General features: G+C 37.2%; 1 protein-coding gene and 1 long non-coding RNA gene across 3 annotated transcripts in view; both read right to left on the bottom strand.

Annotated features, from left to right (window-relative positions):
* Positions 1-14,605, bottom strand: part of LOC138129109 (ATP-dependent translocase ABCB1-like) — a 221,076-nt gene that overhangs the window by 199,147 nt on the left and 7,324 nt on the right. The gene's annotated exons all lie outside the window — the stretch shown is intronic.
* Positions 12,216-13,836, bottom strand: LOC138128681 (uncharacterized). The gene is made up of 4 exons (XR_011158845.1): positions 13,054-13,836; positions 12,872-12,979; positions 12,748-12,819; positions 12,216-12,694 (listed from the first exon to the last, which is right to left on the bottom strand). It is a non-coding gene; the product is annotated as an uncharacterized lncRNA (long non-coding RNA).

Here is a 14,605-nt window from a genome sequence, read left to right on the forward strand (position 1 = left end):
TTCTCTTAAAGAAAAAATGGTAAGATATATGTTATACTTATACATATGTATAAAGTAACCTACATTTTCCCTCTGTTATTATGTTACAGATAATTGCGTTAGCTTTTGTGCCGATTCCAAATCTGGACGAAGTCCTCGATGCCTTAGCGGAACATCTACCCGACACAATTATACCTCTGCTAGACTGGTTCGAAGATAATTATGTTGGAAGACCGAACCGTCGAAGGAATGGGAGACGGGATCCATTGTTTCCACCCAATATATGGAATGTCTACAAACGCACCCTAATTGCAGAAGACCGCACAAATAATCGTGCGCAAGCCGCGCATCGTCGTCTTCAAACGAAATTGGGCGTAGATCATCCATCTATTTGAAAATTCATAGATGGATTAAGAAAAGTTCAGAAGAGTCGCGACGTCTATATGGAGCAATTAATGGCCGGTCAACTTCCTCCAATAAAATTGAAAAAATTTCGTGACGCCGACGAGAATTGTTAAAATCGTGCGTAATTTTGGTATTAGAAGTAATATAGAGTACTTACGTTCAATAGCACACAATTATCAATTTTACCAATATAAACTTGTCTAAGATTGAAATGTGTTTTTTTCGGCGGCGAACTGGTCTATAAACCGGGTGATCAAGAAGGACTGTTTAAGTTGGCAGTACAATTAAGATTTTTTTTTAATTCGGTTATTTATAACACTGCAACTGGATATGTTTTGTTGGTTTATTTTACAAATATCTGATATAGGTATAGCATTAACAACGACAAGCCACCAACAACCGGAAGTTACTCCTCTTATACGATTTAAAATACGATCCAGTGTTACCAACTTAAACAGTCCTTCTTGATCACCCCGTAGTTAGAATACTGCTCGTCAAATCTTAGATGGCCGCTAAGGATGCGCAGAAGAGGGAGTGCGATGCAAGATGTGGAACCGAGATGCGACAAGGTGAAGCGGTAAAGTGGGGTATAATTCTGAAAAGTACACTCAGATACAGAAATCGACTTGTTCTAACTCCGCGTTGTCGACGAGATTTTAATCCTGTAGCTTTAATCTACTGACGTATTGCGAGTCTTCAACGTATTTGTGATCTGCAATTTTTATTACCTAAATAATAATAAATAGGTACCTTTCCCAGTAAATTTCCGACGGCATTGAAATTTTTACATTTCTCCGTTTTAGAAAATGACACCCATAAAGTTGCTCTTATTGTTAACACACGTTGTACATTTTGACAATTACGTCTCCTTAAATTTTATTGAAGTACCTGTTCTTGCTATTTTGTCGGTGGACGAGTCGATTGGACCGTCTGCTTAAATTACAATTACAAACAGAAGTTCGTTATTCGCAGCGCTTCAGCCACTTTTACATAATGCCGTAAACAATTTCCCAGAATTCGAATACGGTCAGATGAGGCACAAAGAATTATTCATTATTTTAATAAACTGTTATGTATTACGAAATCAAAGACATTATTCCATATACCTAATTCATAATGTCATATTAATCGTTTAAATTAAAAATATTAATAACATAATTACATAACATTTTTTAATACAAAAATTTCCGATAATATTGCGGAATCTGGAAAAGTGCCCCGAATGCTTGCAGCGTTTCCACGTTGAATGGCGAGGGAAATCCTCTCGAAAAGGAATTATTATTAAATAGGTTTCACTGTGCGTTTAAAAGCCATAGTCCCATGGTTTGGAGTGTACCAGTGTTTCCGCTGCTGCGACGCTCGAACAAGTGACGTCCCCACTCTTACCGTTACCATTGCGCATCCGAATCTCAGCGGCCATCTAACATTTAACGAGCAGTATAAAGATACAGTGCGATCAACAATTACTTAAATAGGGGGGCGGGTATGACTTTGACAGTGTTGGATTTTTCGTATCTTTGCTAATTCAGCTAATAAACGTCAAACAACTGTCATTATTAATCAACTTTTAACGCAAACATGATTTAAACTTCAGAACATAAAAGATTCATAATTGAATCTTACTTTCGTAATGGTGCTTTGAATAACGGTTAATGAACATACAGCCCTGTTGCCTGTTTGGTTAAGTTTCGGCAAAAAATTTCAAATTTAAATTGAAACAGGTACATACACTCACCGGTAAAAAAAAACGGAACACTAAAATTAGTCAACAACAAATTTATTTCCATAATACCTATTTTGATGTATTTTGACGGAGGCGATGATAGCAAACATAACCTTGAGCATTAGCATAGGTTATTTTATTAGCAATTTCGCATAAAAATAACTTTTTTGCTTAAAAATCTACTTTTCTTAAATTTACCATTTTTATAATAATCAACCAACCTGGTTAGATTTTTATAACTTTTGTAATTTTTTATTGTTGTTGACTTCTAATTTAAGTGCAAATGCCTCTAGCAGTCTAGCTGGTGTAAATATTGCCCGAGCAGTAGCTTTGGTTGAGGACGGTTGTTGCTTCCGTTATGCAGCTAATGCTATTGAGGCTCCTCTTGCTAGTGGTCACAGAGCTGTTAGAAGGTTTCAAGAGACCGGTCAGTACGCAAGAAGACCTGGATCTGGTCCAAAAAGAGCAACCACACGCGGCGACGATAGATTTTTAAATAATAATGGTGGTTTTCTCCCGGTGGGTGTATACGCAACCAAAAATACTTCCATGCATTCGAGAGCAATGTGAAGGTGAAGGTGAAGAAACGTTAAAAATCCTACTTTTAGAAAGGTTTGTATAAAATTATTATAACAGCTGGCCAAAAAATGACCAGCGGCGCAACGGCTGGCGGCGCAACGGCTGGCGGCGAAACGGCCGCGGCGAACTGGCCCAGTGGCGAAACGGCTGCCGCGAAACGTCATAGACCCAATCCATATGTGATAGACCCAATGGCCCCAAAAATTAAATGTATGGTTGGGGGCAATCATTTAATTGATCCACTTTTCATTGATGGACCTTTAAATGGGCAAAAATATTTAGATTTGCATGTTTTACCAGCGTTGGAGAATATTAGACCGTTACACCAAATAATCTTCCAACAAGATGAATAGGGCATATGCGAGTTGCTTCCCGTTAATCCTTTTTTCCTAAGTCTTGCAAAAGGGTTAGAGGCGAGTTGTCTCCCGTGCTTCAGGTAAAGGCATTAGGATTACGACTAGGTACACTAATTGCAGTTGAATTCATTGAAATAGCTGATAGATAATTTTTAAGGAGGAACAAACAAATAAAAATTCTAGAAAACGGGCTGTATAATTCAAAGTTATAATTATAATGAAAAAAATACAACTTCAAGAAAAAACTATTATTACAGTTGAAAATCTTTTAAATAAAGCTGAATTTCTTAGCAGACACGTGGCTTATACCTTAATCAAGAACTGTCATTTCATACCAAAATTTAATTTTTTATTAAGAACAATTCCTTTTTGGAAATTTTCTAATTACGTTAATTCCATTGATTCTTCTTTAAAGTCTTCTTTAGAAAAAATACTTAATTTACGTTTAACTGATTTACAATGGTGTCAGTCCACTTTACCGATTAGATTTGGTGGACTGGGAATTCGCCGCATTTCCGATATTTGCCTCCCTGCTTTCGTATCTTCAGTTCATGGTGTTAAAAAGCTTGTTTCTCAATTACTAAATTCAAAGGATAATGAGCTTATTATTCACCATTATGATGAAGCTTTAGCAGTCTGGGATGTAGAAAATGAGAACGAAAGACCAACAATTCCACAATTTCAGAAGAATTGGGATAATATTAATATCAAAAGAATAATTGACAATGACTTAATCTTTAATTCATCTAGGGACTTGGCTCGTTTTAAGGCTTTGCAATGCAGAGAATCAGGATCTTGGTTACATGCAATACCTTCTCCTAATATTGGTACTCTTTTAGATAACACTTCCTTCCAAGTTTGTATTGGTTTAAGATTGGGTTGTAATCTTTGTACACCTCATATTTGCAAATGCAATGCGAAAGTTGATGAAATTGGTATTCACGGTCTAAGTTGTTCCAAAAGCAGTGGTAGATTTTCAAGACACACTGAAATTAATTCTATTATCAACCGGTCATTGACTTCTATTCATGTTAATTCAACTTTAGAACCAAACGGACTATCTCGTGATGACGGAAAACGCCCTGATGGGATGACTTTAATACCGTGGAATAAAGGTCAACCTTTGGTTTGGGACGTTACTGTCGTAGATACACTTGCAGACAGTTACGTATTGAAAACATCTGAAGTCTCAGGTTTTGCCGCTGAAATGGCTTGCAAACGCAAACATAACAAATATCGTTCAATTATTTCGTCAAACTACATATTTAAAGGTTTAGCCTTTGAAACCTTAGGCCCTTGGTGCAAAGAAACAATAGATTTTATTAATGTCATCGGAGACCGACTTATCGCGGAATCAGGGGATTCAAAATCTAAGAAATTCCTTTTTGAGAGGATTTCCCTTGCCATTCAACGTGGAAACGCTGCAAGCATTCGGGGCACTTTTCCAGATTCCGCATTATTATCGGAAATTTTCGCATTGTAAATTAAAAATGTTATTTTATGTTAAATTTTAATAAATCTTGATTATGTAAATAACTTCAAGAATAGAAATATACATATAAAAATGTAGGTACTCCAAATATTTATAAATAATATTTATTTGTTCATTATAACGGAAATAATAGGACATCTTTTTCACAAAATCAAAGAAACTATAACTTCCATTACTATTTGTATGTTTATTAATTTTTGTTTGATATACTCGGAAGTGTCTTTTTGAAAATTAATGAGGATATCGATTATCTATAAATAGAAAAATATTTGTTAGCGAAACAAAGAAACTTGCATTAAATTTGGAAAAAACACTTAATTCGCCTCTTGTTGGGAGAGAACTCACCTCTTGGTAAAACTACCTGTGCCGTTCTGGGAGACAATTCGCCTCGTCCGGATGAAGCTCCTCCCATTCAACGAGAGAAATTACCAATTTTTTAAACCAAAATTTCCCACGCGGTTGGATAGGCAGGTACGTCCCGTAAAGTCCCTTTCAAGCCCCGATTTACACCATTAGATTTTTATTTGTGGGCATTCATAGCACAAAAAATCTTTGACAACGTTAGAAATAAGCCTGAAACCCTGTAGAAACTGAAAAATAGAATAACTGAAGCCTGCCGTTTTCCGTTAGACAGTTACAAAATGTTCGACGAAATTTTTATGATCGTCCTGGTTACTGTCTTGCAGTCTATAGAATTTATGAAATGAAAATTCAAAAATAATAATTACAGTATATTGTTGAAGTCGAATGGAGATAAGTGTATGGATATTTACTCAACCTTCGACTTCAAAACAAATGAACGCAAGAAATTCGAAATATAATTAAAAAGTTCGGCGAATACTTCCTGTTGAAACGCAACTTTATCATTTTGGACTCAGAAACCATTTTATCCTAAACAGATCAAAGACAGTCCGAAATGCCTTGAAATTTTAACTTTTTCAAGTGAAAACTTCTTTAGGCACACCATGCACATTTTTCCGGGGCAGTGAATTCACTCTCCGAGGTGAGAAGCTCATTCAAATGAGTTCGGGATGAGCCGAGTTTAGCCGAGCGAGAGAGAAACACTCAGCTCTGCGGAGCGTTCATATATGTCACTCGAGCGACACACTGGACGAAAAGCACACAAAATATTGTTCATAAATTAAATTGCGCACACTCTAGTTTCCCGGTGTGTCGTTCGTAAATGTTAGGTACTCCATTACCGCACGGAATGCACTCCGAATGCCAACTCAAAAGGCAGGCGAAAACCGCTCCGCATGCACATAGCATTGCTGATTCATCTGACAATGTTCAAGTTCATGACAGTTTGGTTGTTCTCGTCATCGTTTATGTTAGGATGGTTACATTTATAAGAGATGGAAAATATGCGCAGTAGATCTACGCATTGTGGGAAAATAGTTGACCGTGAGTTGACCGCCACAGCCGCCACATTTTATTTCCGTTGCTTTGCCTTGGTTAAATAGTCGAAATTATTTTAAAATTGCAACTAATCATGTGGGTGAAAAGTTGGGCAACTTTCGAAAATATGTCATTGCAAACATTAATTTCGTTTTTTAAACAAAAGGATTTTGTCCCTAGTGATGAACAGAAGGGATATACATTTTTCGCAGAGGGTTATATCCATGATCTGTGGACAAACGTGGAGGAAACTAACAAGACTGTGAAAACAAAATGCTTTCCTTTACATAAAAAAAAAAAAAACAGTCACCACACACTTTATAATGTTCGACAATGGCGACAATGTTCTTGATGCAAATTGCTCATGTGAAGCTGGGTAGGTATGATTTTAATCCAGGTTAATGTTTGTCTAATCAATTAGTATTATTCTTTCAAAGCATCAGCATCATGTTGCCCTCTAGTAGGACTCAGTTACACCTTAAACCATTTAATTTTAAAAGGGTTTAGTGAAATTCCTGAGGATTTATCGTGTACTGAGCTTCCACAACAGCGGAACAAGCCGAGAGGACCGAAAATCGAACCAGAGAGTTTAATGAACTGTATATTTGAGAAACCGATGGACAAAGTAAAAGGCAGACCTCCAATTACTTCAACCCTTTATGAGGCAGGTGAAGGAAATGTTCCCGCAACTCTCAAGAATGTGGAATTTGTGTCAGAACGACTTCGTCACAAGAATAAAAGTATTGCTCCAACTTGATGGTTGTGGACAAGACGTACCTGTAAGTGGTTTTCAAAATGTCAAGGCGGCGGAGGATTCCACCCTGGAAAATCACATGAAAATATGTTATTTTGATAATGAAGTTGCAGAAACTTCAAACAACTCTGTTTTTGAAGATTTTCCTCTTCATTCATCATTATCAGCCAACTTTTTTTTTCCACACCTCCACATACATATGGACCCTTAGAGGTGGACTTTGCAGAAAGTTATGTAATAGAAAGAGTCACACGAAAGCAGTCGGAGTCAGATGTATGGTACAAGCATCGCGAAAAAGACTTGACAGCTTCAACATTCGCAAAAGCAGATTTATTGCAGAAGGAGAACGAGTTGATCCAAGTAAAAGCAAAAACAGAGTTATTAAAAATGCAATTAGTAAGTTAATATGATATTGATTGTTGTTGGTTATTTAATGGAAATGTCCATCATCTTTTAGAAGGAGAAAAACTGGGAGCTACTCAAAACACACCAGAAAATATATTTTTCTACTAGAGTTTGGAAAACTTCAACATTGTAATACTAATTTGAGTTAGGAAAAGTGAAAAATTTCCTACTATGGGCGGAAATAATATTTCAACACTAAAAGTTCAATTTTGGTCGTCTCCTGGGATACGTAACGTAAAAACTGGTATTTAATTGAGACAAAAGCTTAAACGCCTTCACAATTTTTCATTAATAAATTGTTTCTCTATGGTAACGAAAGCAGAACAATTTTGATTTCGCTTTTTAATTTAGAAATAATTAATAGTATATTAAAAATATCCAAATTTTATGTATTTTCCAAACTCCAGTAGAAAAAATCATGTGTGCAATTCGTAGGAAAAGTGTTTTTTCCGTACTCGACGCGTTTTTAATCTCGACTTCGTCTCGATTAAAAATCCCGCATCTCGTAAGGAAAAAACTCACTTTTCCTAACTTATTGCACAAATAGCTATTAAGAGAATGTATGATTTTATTTCGTGAGAAATACATAAGACCTCAATCGGGGACAAAGTGGACAGACAAATGGACAAATTTTTTACGGAATAAAGAAGAATCATTAAATGACTGGTATTTTGATGAAAAACTTTTTATCGAAAAATTTGTGAATTACACGATGACTTCAACAAAAACGCTCTTCGAGCATTCATTTTAAGAGATTGTATAGAGATCCCGGTAAACATGTTCACAACAATTGAATTAAGAATCTTAGGTTTTATGTGGGATAATTCGCCATTGCAAATTAGGTAATTTCAAAATTCTATATTCCCAAAAACCACCAGTTAGCATTGCTACATTTAAAAAACAAAAGAATGAATTTTAACCCCTCAACTGATCATGTGAGTTGCCGAAAATGGTCCAAAAAAAATCCATATTTTTTAGGTCGAATTTTCAAAATTTACAAGATGCCAAAAAAGACCTCGTAAGTGGATTTGCTATTTTGTCCATATTTATCATCCCATGTTAACACGGGCTATGTGATTTTTCGATAAATTTTGTTTTTTTGGGAATATAAATTTTATTACTAGTTTGCTTATGACCAAAAGTTGGCCAGTGACTGCACCGGGCTCTCAGGGGGTTTTCGGGGCATAGGGTGTGGGTTCACAAAATAAAAAAATGGGCGCCAAAAATGCGGAACCAGTACTTTTAGATGATCTTAAAATTATGTGGTCTCAACCAGAAAAGCTTTTCTTTTACAAATGACCGAAATTAACTTAAATTAACAAGATATTCTTAGACGAGTAATAAATGGTTTTTAAAAATCCTTGAAAGGAAACCCTCCCGAACCTTCAACTTCCTCCTGGTCTGGTTTGAGCAATAAAATGAAACTGAAGTAAACCCAAGGTCAAGGCTTGGATTTCACCTTGACGATAAATAAAAATTAATTCCTACAGGAAGGGGTGAAGTCGGTGGAGTTCCGAAATGTTGAAATGGGAACTTTAAATTTTCTGAATTGACATTTGAAAGTGACTGCGAAATTGCTGACTAAAAATTCTTACTGTTTACAATGTACAAAAATTCAAGAAAATGCAGAAATTGTTTAAGTGAGAAGCGGGAAATTCGAGGCGTTCAAAAACTTGAAATTATCCGCAATAAATGTGAGTGTGGCGACTTATCTTTTGCCGGCTGGTCGTGCGTCCTCGAAGAGCGTCCTTTCGGCTTGCGATGCGGTTCCTTAAACGGTGGCGTCACGGCGTGACCTTGAGGTTTTCAAAATGCTTGGCCGGAAACGAAACGATGTTCCTTACGGACGGTAACTTGCGAACAATGGCCCTATGTAACGATACTGGTCTGGCGATGACCCAAAAGAACGATGTGGCTAACGGCCACCCTAAAGAACGATGGTTGGTCTGACGATGACCACTCTAAAGAACGACCCCTAACGAATTGACGTTAGTGTTGCGAAAGTCAAACGATTCGGTAATTACCTTTCCGCTGAAAGGGGTTGCTCCACGATAAATCGAAGGAGGACTTTCCGGTACTCCTTCACGGTACGGTAACGGTAATTGGCTCGAACTACCCCTAATAGACGAAAATTAGTGAAGTGAATTCGCTAATGAATGATAATTACCTCTATCTCGCTAGAGGACGAGGGGTTTCTCGACCACGGTAAACGGTAAACGGTAGCGGTAACGGTACGGTAATTTTCGGGCTCCTCGACGGCCCCGAAGGCTGGCAGCGCCGGACGATAAGCGCCATGGCGTTCGGCAATCCGCCCTCAGGGATGATTGCGGATCCCGAACGCCACGCACGTGATTCGCAGCTCGCGACTTGCGGCACAGCCGCCCGCTCGGCGGTCGCCGACCGAGTCCCCTAATTTCCGCTCGCGATGGGTTTTTTTGGTTACCCCCGAATCTAGGATAGCAACACGAAAGATCTGGACCTTATTCCGTTGGGCGATAAGGCGTCCTGGTAATTGTACTGACCGCGCATCTTGATGACTACTTCCGGCGGTACTACACTTGCGCGCTTAATGACAGATGGTCGATCATGGCGCCGGTTTGTTTACATTGGAAATCACCGATCGGAAAATTCAGATGTTGAAGCGGTAATGTGTCGGTGAGTCCGCGCGTAATACACGATAGATGTTGACGGCTATTTCCCGCAGGATCTCAAAAGGTTGGACACACAAGGATGAAGGAAGAAGGTTGGGGAAAAGAAGAGAAGAAGATAACTTTCCGGCAAGTCACGGGAACAAAAGGGAATCGGAACTAACTTTGCCGTACGGTTACCCGAGCTGAGAAGAAGAAGAAGAGGGATTGAAGGAAAAGGAAAGGAGAAAGAAGAAAAAAAGAACGATAAACAGATAGGCCGCAGCTAGACAGCCTAGAAGCGTGAGGCCACCTCAGCCTAAAATTTAGGGGCCAACATGTGTGGTTCCAGCCGCCCCAAAAATGGCTGGCACAAAGACTCTACAAAATGAAACTCGAAATGAAACCGCGAAAGAAAGAAACGAAAACCGAAAGTGAAACTGAAAGCGAAACTGAAAGAAAACTGAAGGTGAACCGACAAACAAAAAATGAACCCTGAACCGATAAACTGAAAATTGACTTGATTGACGACACAAACAAAACTGAACGATCTTGAAATGAGCGTCCCGAAAAAGGTTACGGCAGGGTGGGCGCGTCGCGACGTCATGTGCCGTGCGTTGTCTTGCTAGGTCCTGATTTAAGAACAGCGATCTTATTGTCCCGCGAGCAAAAGTAGGACCTCTTGGCCTCCTACCCCGGCCAAAACGAATAGTGGCATTTTGACCTGCTACATCCTATTTTTTGAGATTTATATTAATAACATAATTTCATAACATTTTTGTTTTATAATACAAAAATAAATAAAAGAAATCCTCGATTTCTACACGCTGTAACTACGAAACTATTGATCTGACAAAAAAACATAAAGAACAAAAAGTGTAGAGAATTGTACGCTCTACATTTTATATCTGTGGCGGTCGTGAAAAAGTAGGTAAGTCGAAAATGTTAATTTTTCAGGGCAACGAATCAAAATTCCACATCATTCCTAAAATCCTGTAATTAAATAGAAACTTCTTTCTACCTGTACTTGCTTTCAATATAAGTAAATTTTAAACTGTGAAAATCTGAATTATTTAATTCCATGATTTATTATTAAGGTGTAAACATCGTTAACTCATTTTTGAAATTATTTGACTAAGGGCCGGTTAACTTTTAGGTTTACCAACCGCGGTTAAATTTTAACTCCATTTTTAACCTTGTATGCGTATTTCAGTGCTTAGTTACGGGTTAAAGTATCTAACCAACTTTTTCTTAATGTTGGTAGTGCTTTCCGCAGCCATATTTGAAAAAGTCGTAGCCAGTCGTAGCGGATAGGCGTAGAATCCCGCCGCATTCCCGCCGTTTGCTGTCAGCTGTGACCATTGTGACATTTTAACCCACGTGTAGAGTTGGTTAAAGCAAAATACAGTTAAAGAGTGGTGTTGTTCAAAAATACATATCATTATCTATAATGGAAATGAATAATTATTCATCATCGTCACCATCAAGTGACTCTGATGACGAAGATATTATAAATTTTGTGGTCAATTTGGGACGGATCAGAAAGATTCCCCGATTTCACATCAGAAAAGATCATTTTCATTATTGGGACGATCAGGAATTTTATAACAGATACCGACTTTCCAAAGAATCAGTAGTTATATTGTTGGAACAAATTGATGGCAATATAAGGAACGCAACTAACTGGTAAAAAGAAATAATACAGGCATTTTTAGCAACTTATATTTGTTACATATGGCTTTTTTTGTAGGAATTCTGCACTTAGCTCAATGGAAATGTTGCTGATAACATTAAGGTTTTTTGCGATAGGAAGCTTTTTAATTGTTATTGGAGATTATGCTGGCATTCATAAAAGTACAGCTGGCAAGGTGGTCCATAAAGTAAAAGAATAATAGAAAAACTAAAAGAAACTTGTAATATTTTGACTATATTATTACAGGTTACTCAAGCCATAGCCAGGTTAATGCCACAATATATCAGATTTCCCCAAACAGCAGAAGAAAAAAGCAGAATACAGCAGGGCTTTTATGAAATTGCTAGGTTTCCTAGAGTTGGAGCACTAGACTGTACACATGTAAAAATAAAATCTCCAGGCAAGTCATTACATGTTATATATATCTTGCAATAATGATTTATTATCCATTTATTAGGTGGACAGAATGCAGAAATCTACAGAAATAGAAAGAACTTTTTTTTCTTTTAATGTGCAAACTATTGTTGATTCCAAATTGAGAATTTTGAATGTCGTTGCAAGATGGCCAGGATCTGCACATGATTCGACAATCTTCAACAATTCACAAATTTGTAATAAATTTCAAAATAATGAGATGGGCAATGCAGTTCTAGTGGGAGATGCTGGGTACCCAATTAAAAGTTATTTATTAACACCACTTGCCCAGACCAACACAGTTGCTGAAAACTTATATAATGAGTCAATTATAAGGACAAGAAATCCAGTGGAAAGGTCGTATGGAGTGTGGAAAAGAAGATTTCCAAGCAACGGTATTAATGTTGACATCAACCGTGTGCAATGGATAGTGGTTGCAACTGCAGTTTTACACAACATGGCGATTGAAAATAACGAAAATGAACCACCTGTATTAAACCAAGAAGAGGAAGAAGCCTTTCATTTTGTTAATAATGTACCACCACAAGTACTTCCACATGGAAATGAAAATAATAGGGTGCGAAATGAATATGTAAATTATTTTAATAACTTAAATTAAATGTATTTATCTTTTTTTTAAATTTGCATTCTTAAATTATGTTCTTCCTCCCTGTGCCTCATTTTTTGTTGGTGTTCCTCTTCCATATGTGTAAGCGTAATTTTGTGAAGTTCCACCTTCCTCTGTTCTTCCGCCTCCTTCCTCCGTTCATCTGCCTCCATGCCCATTTTTTTTTGCTGGGCAATTTGTTTTTTTTCGTCAGCCAATTGGCACCACTTTTGATTTGTGTGTGTGCCGGTCATCTTTTTAGCTAAACAATAACATATTATTTAGTATTGTCACATCATAATAAATAATTGTTACCTTTTTTGCTCTGGTTTTCTAAATTCGATGATAAAGGGCGTTTCAACATTCTTGGTGTGTATTCAGACCAATCTACAATTTTACATAATAATATATCAATATCATATCTTTGTATATTTTTTACCATTTTTGTTAAATCCCTCATTTGAAGCCTCAGGTAATATCATAACATCTTCTTGTGGGGCTTCAATTAGTTCAATGATAGGGACGGTTTGTGGCTCAGTGGCGATATCTAAAGAATTATTGCTATTGCTAATATAGGTAATTTATCATTGTTTATTATTAATTTATTACACATTAGATTACCTGTTTCTAAAAAATCCCCATCACATACAGGGGCCATGCCAGTCATTCTTGTGCCCAAGATGTCATTTATTATGGCCTCTGTTGAGCTTTCCTTCGCTGGTTGACTGGGACCTCCACCAGTGCCCTTTCGGAATGTTTTGTCCGCAGCGTGGTTTCGGACTGCTAATTTTTTTAAATTTGCCCATTTTTCTTTCAGCACCTTGGGGTCGCGTGGTAAACTTCCCGATTGTGAATTAAAACTGTCGGCTAGTTTTAACCACGCGTCGGCTTTTTGTTTCTGGGTTAAAAGTCCAGTCTCTTTACACTCTATTGTAAATTTATTTTTATTTACAAGTTCCACCAATAAGTTTACTTCACTGTCTGTAAAGTTCTTTGATCTTCGACGACAGTCCATTTTCTAACTGCGAAATAGAAAAATGTAACGAGTATAAAAAATGTAACGAGTATATTGCAAAGATAAATATAATATGTACTTACTTGTAAATTCGTCGGAATAGGTATTCGAAAAGTGTAACGTGTCACGTGTCGTCTCGTTACAAAAATAAATGAGTTGCACGTGCAGCACTGCACTTTTGGCACCCCATTAATACCACAACGCGTAATGCGCATGTCTAACCAAGAAAAAGCAGGTTAACCCACCCCTATCCCCTGGGTTAACTTTCCAGTTAAATTTAACCTTGATTAGAATCAACCCGACACCGAAATACCCCTAACCAGGGAATTTAACAGTTAACCATTTTTTTTTGGTTTAACCCATGACTGAAATACCGGGCCTTAACCTACTTTTTCACGACCGCCACAGATATAATAACTTAGATAGACATATCTCCCACGGATAATGAAATAATCGCAGAAATGTGATTTTCCACCCCTATTCTCCAGTATGGCGGGGCGAATGGCAACCCCCCAAGGTCCCAAACTCGGCAACATTAATAATATGCCTAATAGAAAATACCTGCCAAGTATAAACTTTTCTGTACCTTTTGCAAGGTGGAGCCATTTTTATGTCTCTATTGACTGGACTACTATAAGAAGATCAAAAGAATTTTTTTTTAAATCCATGTTTTTGGGAGGTAATGATCCTGTGAAACTAGAACTACAATGTGGCAAAGATGTTTCTAAAGCTACACGCATGTCGTTTGGACCTGAATCTATATGTGAATATGTGGATAGATTGGAATATACAGAGTGTCCCGAAAATGGCGCACTTCCGATGCACTACTCTGTAGAAGAGATTACCATAAACGTGAGAAAAATGTTAAAAAAATTCTACTGGACTTATTTGCTGATTTGGCGGTCTTTGAAAGTGGCACTTAACAGATCAATTGTTTCGAAATAAATGTTTTAAATTGTCATGAAAACTACCTCTAATCGTATATATTATCACAAAGTACAAGATCACTCACTACCAATATCCGATCCTGCATAATAGAGAATTTATAAGTTTAGAAAATCGTAAAAATTATCTTAAATCACTAATGCAACACTGCAAGGTAATGATGTACGAGTATATCTTTGTTTATAGTCCTACAGAAACTCTAGTGGAATTCGA

Source organism: Tenebrio molitor, chromosome 4 (genome assembly GCF_963966145.1).
Source record: "Tenebrio molitor chromosome 4, icTenMoli1.1, whole genome shotgun sequence".
NCBI lineage: Eukaryota > Metazoa > Arthropoda > Insecta > Coleoptera > Tenebrionidae > Tenebrio > Tenebrio molitor.